This window comes from Capra hircus (assembly GCF_001704415.2).
Source record: "Capra hircus breed San Clemente chromosome X unlocalized genomic scaffold, ASM170441v1, whole genome shotgun sequence".
NCBI lineage: Eukaryota > Metazoa > Chordata > Mammalia > Artiodactyla > Bovidae > Capra > Capra hircus.
In genome coordinates this window covers 21215918-21227020 of record NW_017189517.1, presented here as the reverse complement: position 1 = coordinate 21227020, position 11103 = coordinate 21215918, and positions in this window count along the sequence as shown.

Sequence of the window (11103 nt, the reverse complement as noted above, 5' to 3'; positions counted from 1 at the left end):
AGTTCCAAGTTCTTCTGTGCTCTGGTGCTCGCAGCAAGTTTCCAAATGTCCCATTGTTCAGGTCCACTCTGTTTATCAAGGACGATCCTAGGACGAGGTGGGGCTAATCCACGGTCAAGCCACTCAAGAAGTCCTTTGTCATAGTAATGTTCCATCATAGTGTCAGTGACCTCCCATATCACACACAGTGTTGTTAATATCATCTGAGCAGTCAGGTAACCACATACCATGCGGTCCCCAATCAACAATTGTATGATTAGCCTCAAACATTGATTTTCTTGATTTGGTTTGACATTTGTCCCAAATGAACAGGAGAATAAGTTTTTATAAGTAAACCCTTTGCATAATGTACTTTGTTTTTTCCCTGACTCTTTCCCTAAAGTCTCAGTAGTATAAACATGGTTTACAGACTAAGAAAGGGCAGTAAATAATCCAAGCAATGTCTGAAAGTCTTCTTTTGGAGGCAGGACAAAAGCCCAAGTTTGTCGGTTGACGTTTATGCACAATTTTGCTAGGCCCATACACAAGGGAAGGACTTCATAGCCTAAAGAAATGTTAATTAGTTTTTTTTCCTGCCCAGGGTGAGGGCCCTTTCATGTACTATGGAGAAAGCATATGTATAGAGTCATTAGTTGAAATGATTGGTCCTCTCTCCGTCCATTAGACCACCTGTAATAGAGGGTGGTTGGGTATTAGTCCGAGCTCGAGTGGGGGGAGGTACAAGCCAAAAGATTGAGCATTGCCAGGAGAATGTGTTCAGGACTCGGAGGCAATCCTTGTTGAGAGACCAAATTTTCAGCTTGATTAGTAGGGTTTTTATTTGTCTCCAAGTGAGGAGATCATTGGAGTGATGCCGCCAAGGGCAGTGCTTTCTGGAGATCTTTAGAACAGACATAGCCTTTTTGGAATTTCTTCTTCCTGGGGTTCTTGTTGTTTCATTTACATTTTAACTGCCAGGGCCCCCCTTGGGTTGAATCTTAAGAAGAGGTTAAAAAATTTAAAACAAATAAACCTGTATTAACAATAGTTATAGGTTTAGAAAATATGTTAGAATCTAGTAAGTCTGTTCTAGATAAGGAAGACAGTAGTGTACCTGTGTATTCCCCCTTTTTAAATTTTTTTATTTGTAACTTTCATATGTGATGTGTTTGTCTGACTATGTCTTGTGCCTGTGGATAATAAGGAATACCTGTAATATGTATAATAGGAAAAGATTGTAAAAATTGTTTAAAGTATCTAGAAAATACAGGTAGGGTATAATATGTTGTGTAGCCTCACTGTGAAGAGGTATGGCCCAGATAAAAGAGGAATTTGTGTCTATACAGACATGTAGGAAAGAAAATGGAGAAAGTTCAGGGCAATGAGTTACATCCATTTGTCATAGTTCATTAGGTTATAAACCACAAGGATTAATAACTTTTGTGATGGGTAGAGGTCTACAAGTAGAGCAATTACTAATAATTTCTTTAGACTGGGGTATAGGATTTTCTATAGCTGCTGTAGGCAGCCAGCATTGTTATGCAACAGAGCATGCTGTTCCTCTGGAGTAGCAAAGGAAACCAGTTTATCAGCTTGTTCATTATCATAAGTCATGGGGCCAGAAGACAAGAATGTGTTCAAATATGTGTAATATAAATGGGAGAATTGTGGTTTTTAACAACAGATTGTAGTTTGAAAAGGTGTTGTTGAATAATAGGTTGATTGGAGTTTATGGTGGAGGTTTCTATATTTTTTAATACAAAAACAGAATATATAGAGAGACTATATTAATGGAGTAAGGATGCAGGCAAATGTCACTCAGTCATGTCCGACTCTTGGCGACCCCATTGCCATTTCCTTCTCCAGGGGATCTTCCCAACCCAGGGATCAAACCCGGGTCTCCTGCATTGTAGACAGACACTTTACCATCTGAGCCCCCAGGGAAGTCCTAAATAACTTAAATAAGAGCATATAATTCATTTTGTTGAGCAGAATGAAATTTAGTATAAAAGACTTTATATTCCTTGAAAATCCCATGGACGGAGGAGCCTGGTAGCCTGCAGTCCATGGGGTCGCTAAGAGTCGGACACGACTGAGCGACTTCACTTTCACTTTTCACTTTCATGCATTGGAGAAGGAAATGGCAACCCACTCCAGTGTTCTGGAGAATCCCAGGGATGGGGGAGCCTCCTGGGCTGCCATCTATGGGGTCACACAGGGTAGGACACGACTGAAGCAACTTAGCAGTAGCAGCAGCAGCAAGAGACCAAAATGAAGCTTTGTCATTTTTAGTTCCATCTACATAAAAAACCTCGGCCTGTGGTATAGGCTGTGAGCTGATAATGCGAGAAATAATAAATTCAGTATTTTTGAAGAAATTCCACAGCTTACCAGAAGGATAATGAAATGAAATTTCTGCAAAATATTCTAGAAAAGCTATTTGGAAATTGATAGAAGTTTGTAAAGCATTCTCAAATTGAGATTTATTGATAGGTATTACAATTTTATGAGGATTGGAGCCAATTAGAGTTGTAGTCCTATTTCTTCCATTGATAATGATTAGAGCAATTATATCAAGGTAGGGTGTAAATGACTTTATTTCCCTAAAACAGGTAAAGATCCATTCTACTGGGTGTACTTGTCAGGCAAGAAGTCCTGTGGGAGAATGAGGAGAGGGGAGGATAAACAATTCTAGAGGTAAATCTAGTTTGATGTGAGTAAGAAATTGCGTTTGTAATTTATTTTGCACCAAATAGAGTTCCTCTCCTGCCTCTTGAGAAAATGAACAAGGGCTATTTAAATCAGGATCTCCTTTTAAAGTGTTAAATAGGTTATTCAGTTGATAATTAGCAATGCCTAAAGAAGGTCTAATCCAATTAATATCACCTAAGAGCTTTTGAAAATCATTTAAGGTTGATAATTTATCTGTACGGATCTGAGTTATTTGGGGAGTAATGTGTTGTCTATTAACCACTAACTCTAAGTAATGGTAAGGTGTAGAGGTTTGACTTTTTTTTTTTTTTTTTAGGGGCAATGATTATTCTAGCATTTTTAAAGCATGGTTGAGCTATATTAAACATGTGTTCAGTTTTTAAGATAGATGGAGCTGAAAACTATACCATCCATATAGTGAATAACAAGAAAGCTAAGAAATTTCTTTCTCACAGGCTCAAGGGCTTTGGCTACATAGTACTGACACATGGTGGGAGAATTCATCATCTCTTGTGGCAGTACAGTCTATTGGTACCGTTTATGAGGTCTAATATGATTAGGATAAGGGAGGGAGAAAGTGAATCTCTCTAGGTCTAAAGGTTTATTAAAAAAGCAATCTTGTAAATCAATAATAATAATATGCCAATTTTAAGGAATAGTGGTAGGTGGTGGGATTCCTGGTTGTAATGCACCCATAGGTTTTATAGATTCATTGATGTTTTTTAAGGTCTGTTAGGAGACGCCATTTGTTAGATTTCTTTTTTATGACAAAAACAGGAGAGTTCCAAGGAGAACAAGATTCTCCAATATGTTTTAATTCTAGTGGTGTATCTAGAAGTTCCTTAGCTGCCTGTAATTTCTCTTTTGTGAGGGGCCACTGCTCTGTCCAAATAGGCTTATCATATTTCTAGGTTATTTTAATAATTGTACTGTTTATTAAATGAGCAGTGGCCCCCAGGGAAAATGTGGAATGCATATCTGAGTTTGTCATATCTTGCATCTTTTTATTAAAAGCATATATCTTACTTTTCCTTAGCAACCTACAAAGTGTCTTGTATATTAGCATTTTATAGATTAGTGAATGTTTATTGTATCATATTATAATACATATTTATTACATATAAATATATAGTTATATTTTATATATCAATATATTATACATTATGTAATATATTTATTAATAGTTTAAAATCTCTTTAGTTTTTCTGTAAGAAAAACCTTTTGTTAGAGGAAGTTAATGTTTAGTAATTAATGTTTTAAAATCTTATTTTATTTGGAAATGACCCAGCTATTTAATAAATATAAATTTAGTTTACTACAACTCTAGAAATTTAAGTTATCCCCAATCCTAAGAGATTATTTTAGATTATAATAACAGATTATAATAATAGATTATTCTATTAAAAATATAATTATTTTTAATAGAGTTTATCTAAAAGTTTTTATCTCATTTATATATTTATATATAAAGAGTTACCTTTTTGTTGATGAATTTAGTTTACATTAAACCTAGGCATAATAAAAGTATTATATAATGTTGATGACTTAAGACAGGTCTTAATTAGCTTAGCAAACAATTACATTTAATGTATAGTTAAATAAACATTATATATATTTAATATTTTTCAGTTCACGTGAATTTGAATTTAAATAGAGCTCATTAACTTCATATTATCTAAAAACAAAGCTGGTATATCCATGGCAACACTGCCAGACGTTGAGGGTTTCAGGTAAAAGATGGAATTTGCCCCAGGTTTTTGTTGAAGGGGACCTGGAGGGGTCCCTGCTTGGAGTTTTCCAGAATAGGCTTTCTTTCAATTTCAGATTTAGACTTACAATCTTTGGCCCAATGCATTCCTCTACGGTAGCGAGGGCAGATTTTTGGAGGTTTTTATTTTTATATATTTTTCTTCCTTCCCTTTTTTTTTTTTAAGCTTTCTTGGGGCCATCCCTTTTTAAACGGTTCTTGTTTCCACATGTAAAGCATCCTTTATTTCCCTTTCTTAACGCAGCAGCTATTGTTTCAGCTGCCATTTGCATGTTTTGAGTTTCTAATCCTAGATTGCGACAAGCCTTCAAATAATCAATAATAGTCCCTTTCTCACGAATTGGAGCTATAGCTTTTTGACATTCCTGATTTGCATTATCATAAGCAAGTGATTTCTCTAGTTGCCTTTTGGCTTCTTCTCCAAATACAGTATGGGAAATAGCAGTTTCTAATCTAGCTAAAAAATTAGCATACATTTTGTTAGATCCCTGAACTTTAAATAAGTGATTCTCTGCTCTTAAGGAGATACCCCTCGTCCAAGGTAAGGAACAGCGGCTGTGCTTTGCTGGAGCAGCCGTGAAGAGATACCCCATGCCAAGGTAAGAGAAACCCAAGTAAGATGGTAGGTGTTGCAAGAGGGCATCAGAGGGCAGACACACTGAAACCATACTCACACAAAACTAGTCAATCTAATCACACTAGGACCACAGCCTTGTCTAACTCAATGAAACCAAGCCATGCCTGCAGGGCAACCCAAGATGGGTGGGTCATGGTGGAGAGGTCTGACAGAATGTGGTCCACTGGAGAAGGGAATGGCAAGCCACTTCAGTATTCTTGCCTTGAGAACCCCAGTGAACAGTATGAAAAGGCAAAATGATAGGATACCAAAAGAGGAACTCCCCAGGTCATTAAGTGCCCAATATGCTACTGGAGATCAGTGGAGAAATAACTCCAGAAAGAATGAAGGGATGGAGCCAAAGCAAAAACAATACCCAGTTGTGGATGTGACTGGTGACAGAAGCAAGATCCGATGTTGTAAAGAGCAATATTGCATAGGAACCTGGAATGTCAGGTCCATGAATCAAGGCAAATTGGAAGTGGTCAAACAAGACATGGCAAGGGTGAATGTTGACATTCTAGGAATCAGCGAACTAAAATGGACTGGAATGGGTGCATTTAACTCAGATGACCATTACATCTACTACTGCAGGCAGGAATCCCTCAGAAGAAATGGAGTAGCTATCATGGTCAACAAAAGAGTCCGAAATGCAGTACTTGGATGCAGTCTCAAAAACGACAGAATGATCTCTGTTCGTCTCCAAGGCAAACCATTCAATATCAGAGTTATCCAAGTCTATGCCCCAACCAGTAACGCTGAAGAAACTGAAGCTGAATGGTTTTATGAAGACCTACAAGATCTTTTAGAAGTAACACCCAAAAAAGATGTCCTTTTCATTATAGGGGACTGGAATGCAAAAGTATGAAGTCAAGAAACACCTGGAGTAATAGGCAAATTTGGCCTTGGAATATGGAATGAAGCATGGCAAAGACTAATAGAGTTTTGCCAAGAAAATGCACTGGTCACAGCAAACACCCTCTTCCAACAACACAAGAGAAGACTCTACACATGGACATTACCGGATGGTCAACACCGAAATCAGATTGATTATATTCATTGCAGCCAAAGATGGAGAAGCTCTATACAGTCAACAAAAACAAGACTGGGAGCTGACTGTGGCTGAGATCATGAACTCCTTATTGCCAAATTCAGACTCAAATTGAAGAAAGTAGGGAAAACAGCTAGGCCATTCAGGTATGACCTAAATCAAATCCCTTATGATTATACAGTGGAAGTGAGAAATAGATTTAAGGGTCTAGATCTGATACATAGAATGGCTGATGAACTATGGAATGAGGTTCGTTACATTGTACAGGAGACAGGGATCAAGACCATCCCCATGGAAAAGAAATGCAAAAAAGCAAAATGGCTGTCTGGGGAGGCCTTACAAATAGCTGTGAAAAGAAGAGAGGCGAAAAGCAAAGGAGAAAAGGAAAGATATAAGCATCTGAATGCAGAGTTCCAGAGAATAGCAAGAAGAGATAAGGAAGCCTTCTTCAGTGATCAGTGCAAAGAAATAGAGGAAAAGAACAGAATGGGAAAGACTAGAGATCTCTTCAAGAAAATTAGAGATACCAGGGAACATTTCGTGCAAGGACGGGATCGATAAAGGACAGAAATGTTCTGGACCTAACAGAAGCAAAAGATATTAAGAAGAGGTGGCAAGCATACACAGAAGAACTGTACAAAAAATATCTTCATGACCCAGATAATCATGATGATGTGATCACTAATCTAGAGCCAGACATCTTGCATTGTGAAGTCAAGTGGGCCTTAGAAAGCATCACTATGAACAAAGCTAGTGGAGGTGATGGAATTCCAGTTGAGCTGTTTCAAATCCTGAAAGATGATCCTGTGAAAGTGCTGCACTCAATATGCCAGCAAGTTTGGAAAACTCAGCAGTGGCCACAGGACTGGTAAAAGTCAGTTTTTATTCCAATTCCAAAGAAAGGCAATGCCAAAGAATGCTCAAACGATCACACAATTGCACTCATCTCACATGCTAGTAAAGGAATGCTCAAAATTCTCCAAGCCAGTCTTCAGCAATACATGAACCATGAACTGCCTGATTTTCAAGCTGGTTTTAGAAAAGGCAGAGGAACCAGAGATCAAATTGCCAACATCCGCTGGATCATGGAAAAAGCAAGAGAGTTCCAGAAAAACATCTATTTCTGCTTTATTGACTATGCCAAAGCCTTTGACTGTGTGGATCACAATAAACTGCAGAAAATTCTGAAAGAGATGGGAATACCAGACCACCTGACCTGCCTCTTGAGAAATCTGTATGCAGGTCAGGAAGCAACAGTTAGAACTGGACATGGAACAACAGACTGGTTCCAAATAGGAAAAAGAGTACGTCAAGGCTGTATATTGTCACCCTGCTTATTTAACTTATATGCAGAATACATCATGAGAAATGCTGGACTGGAAGAAACACAAGCTGGAATCAACATTGCCGGGAGAAATATCAATAACGTCAGATATGCAAATGACACCACCCTTATGGCAGAAAGTGAAGAGCTAAAAAGCCTCTTGTTGAAAGTGATAGAGGAGAGTGAAAAAGTTGGCTTAAAGCTCAACATTCAGAAAACAAAGATCATGGAATCCGGTCCCATCACTTCATGGGAAATATATGGGGAAACAGTGGAAACAGTGTCAGACTTTATTTTTTGGGGCTCCAAAATCACTGCAGATGGTGACTGCAGCCATGAAATTAAATAACGCTTACTCCTTGAGAGAAAAATGATGACCAATCTAGATAGTATATTCAAAAGCAGAGACATTACTTTGCCGACTAAGGTCCGCCTAGTCAAGCGTATGGTTTTTCCAGTGGTCATGTATGGATGTGAGAGTTGGACTGTGAAGAAAGCTGAGCACCGAATAATTGATGCATTTGAACTGTGGTGTTGGAGAAGACTCTTGAGAGTCCCTTGGACTGCAAGGAGATCCAACCAGTCCATTCTGAAGGAGATCAACCCCGGGATTTCTTTGGAAGGAATGATGCTGAAGCTGAAGCTCCAGTACTTTGGCCACCTCAGGCGAAGAGTTGACTCATTGGAAAAGACTCTGATGCTGGGAGAGATTGGGGGCAGGAGGAGAAGGGGACGACCGAGGATGAGATGGCTGGATGGCATCATGGACTCGATGGACGTGAGCCTGAGTGAACTCCGGGAGATGGTGATGGACAGGGAGGCCCGGTGTGCTGCGATTCATGGGGTCACAGAGATTCGGACACGACTGAGCAACTGAACTGAACTGAAGTAAAGTAGAAAAGTTGATGGAGCTTTCCAGCCATTTACCCATGTTTTAGTACTTAACGGCCTCGACAGGCCCTGAGATCACTCCATCCAAGAATCTGCCTACTTGTACCAAGTCCCTGTTCTGGGTACAACTTGTTGAGGTCCTTTAATGGACCGGAATATGGTGGTCTGGAGTTGAGAATAAGAGAGTAAAGAGGAGAAAGAGGCTGATATTCCTTGGTTTACACAGAAAGCCAATAAAGCCCCACGCATGGGGCTTGCTCCATTCACGAAGGCCTCAGGTGCCCTCTCGATGGGGTGAAGGCACAGAGCACCTTCTCGAGAGGGTCTTAGAAGCCCGGGCAGGAAAGTGAACTCAGAGAGCCTCTGTGCTCCAGGGGATCAGCCTGAAAAAGAGAGGGAGAGAGAGAGAGAGAGAAAGACATGGGGACCAGAGCTCTGATGGAACAAAGGTGTTTTAATCAACATGATGTGGGCATATATACTGTTTTACAAGGTAGTTATTCTCAGCAAACATAAAGATTAAAATTCCAGACTTACAAAACATAGGCGACCCATATTAAAGAGAGAGAGAGAGTTGTAAACAATCACTTTTACTGTATGGTTCACAAGAAGGAAGAGGGTACTTATCACTGCATAGAAAAACTAATGAAGGGAATGCCTGGATTCTTCAGTCCCCGGGAGAGTCTTGCCTCTCTTCTTAATTCCTGAGTATTCAGGAATTAATAAGGAACAGAAATTCCTGACAGATCCAAGACAGCACACAGGAAGCCTCCTGTTAAATGTTTCCTGACAAGAGCCCAGAAATAAAGCCACATAAATACAGTCACCTGAACTTTGACAAAGGAGCAAAGTCAATATAATGAAGAAAAGATTTTTTTTTTCAACAAATGGTGCTGGAAAAACTAGACAATAACATGTAAAAAAAAATGAATCTAGACACAGACTTTACTCTCTTCACAGAAATTAGCTCAAAGTGAATCATAGACCTAAATGTAAAATATGTAACTATAAAACACCAAGAAAATATAGAAAAAATATCTAGATGACCCTGGGTATGGTGATGACTTTTTAGATACAAAACCAGAAACCCCATCTATGAAAGAAAAAGTTGATAAACTGGACTTCTTTAAAACTAAAACTTCTGCCTTGTTAAAAACAATGTTAAGAGAAATAGAAGAGTCACAGACTGAGAGAAAATATTTGCAAAGGGTTTGTCTGATAAATGACTCATCTCAAACATACAAAAACATTTTTTTTAACTCAATAATAAGAAAACAAAACTTTAAATATTTGGCCAAAGACCCAAATGGTCATTTCACTAAAAAAGATACATGGATGACAAATAAGCATATAAGAACATGTTCAAGATTGTATATCAATAGGGAATTGAAAATTAAAATAACAATGGCTCAATGGGTAAAGAATCTGCCTGCAATGCAGGAGACACAGACTTGGGTTCAGTTCCAAGGTCGGAAAATCCCCTGGAGGAGAGCATGGCAACTCATTCCAGTATACTTGCCTGGAAAATCCCATGGACAGAGAAGCATGGTAGGCTATAGTCCATAGGGTCACAAAGAGTCGGACATGACTGAGCAATTAACTATTTCACTTTTCATTCAGTAGGTGAGTGCAAGCTCAGTTGCTCAGTTGTGTTTGACTCTTTAAGATCCCTTGGACTATAGTCTGCCAGGTTCCTCTGTCCAAGGAATTTTTTCAGGCAAGAATACTGGAATGGGTTGCCATATCCTCCTCCAGGGAATCTTCCTCACCCAGGGATCTAACCCATGTCTCCTGCATTAACAGGCAGATTCTTCATGACTGAGACACTTGAGAAACACTTTCAGTAAGTGAGTGGACAAATAAACTGTGATACATCCAGATAATGAAATATTATTCCATGCTAAAAAGAAATAGGCTATCAAACCATGAAAAGACATGGAGGAACCTTAAATTCATATAGTAAATGAAAGAAGACAATGAAATTGTTACATACTGTATGATATTCTGCAAAAGTCAAAAGTATGGAAACATAAAAATATGTGTGATTGCTTAGGTATAGAGAAGAGGGAGGAATGAACAGGCAAATCATTGAGGAATTTTAAGGGCAGTAAAACTATACTGTCTAGTACTCTCATAGTGGATACATATCATTATACATTTGTCAAAATCCATAGACTGTCAACACCAATAAATTATATATTTTGGCTGCTGATGTGTCAATGTAGTTTCATCAGTTTTAACAACTGTATCACTAGTGTGGGAGGTTGTCTGTGGGTAAATGGAAACTTTTTGTCCTATATACTCACTTTTCCTATGAATCTAGACCTACTCTAAAAAGTAAAGGTTACTAATTAATTTTTTGTGGTTTAGTTGCTAAGTCATGTCTGACTCTTTTACGAATTAAAAAATACATATTTTTAAAAAAGTATTTATACCAAATATTTTGAAAGTGCTTTGCTATACAGAAAGAATTTGATGTAGCTATAAGAAATGGTTTAGTTATTATGGGCGATGGGTAAATAAAGGAGTTAAGAGCACAGATTCTGGAGCCAGACCTCCTGGCAAAAATCCCAGTTCTATTACTTACAAGCTACATAACTTTGGGCAAATTATTTATCCCTTTGATAACATCATTTTTTTCATATATAAAATGGGGATAATGAAAGTATCTTACCTCATAGATCCATTGGGAGCATTGGTGCTGAAGGTGGTGAAGTCGCTCAGTCGTGTCCGATTCTTTGCGACCCCGTGGACTGTAACGT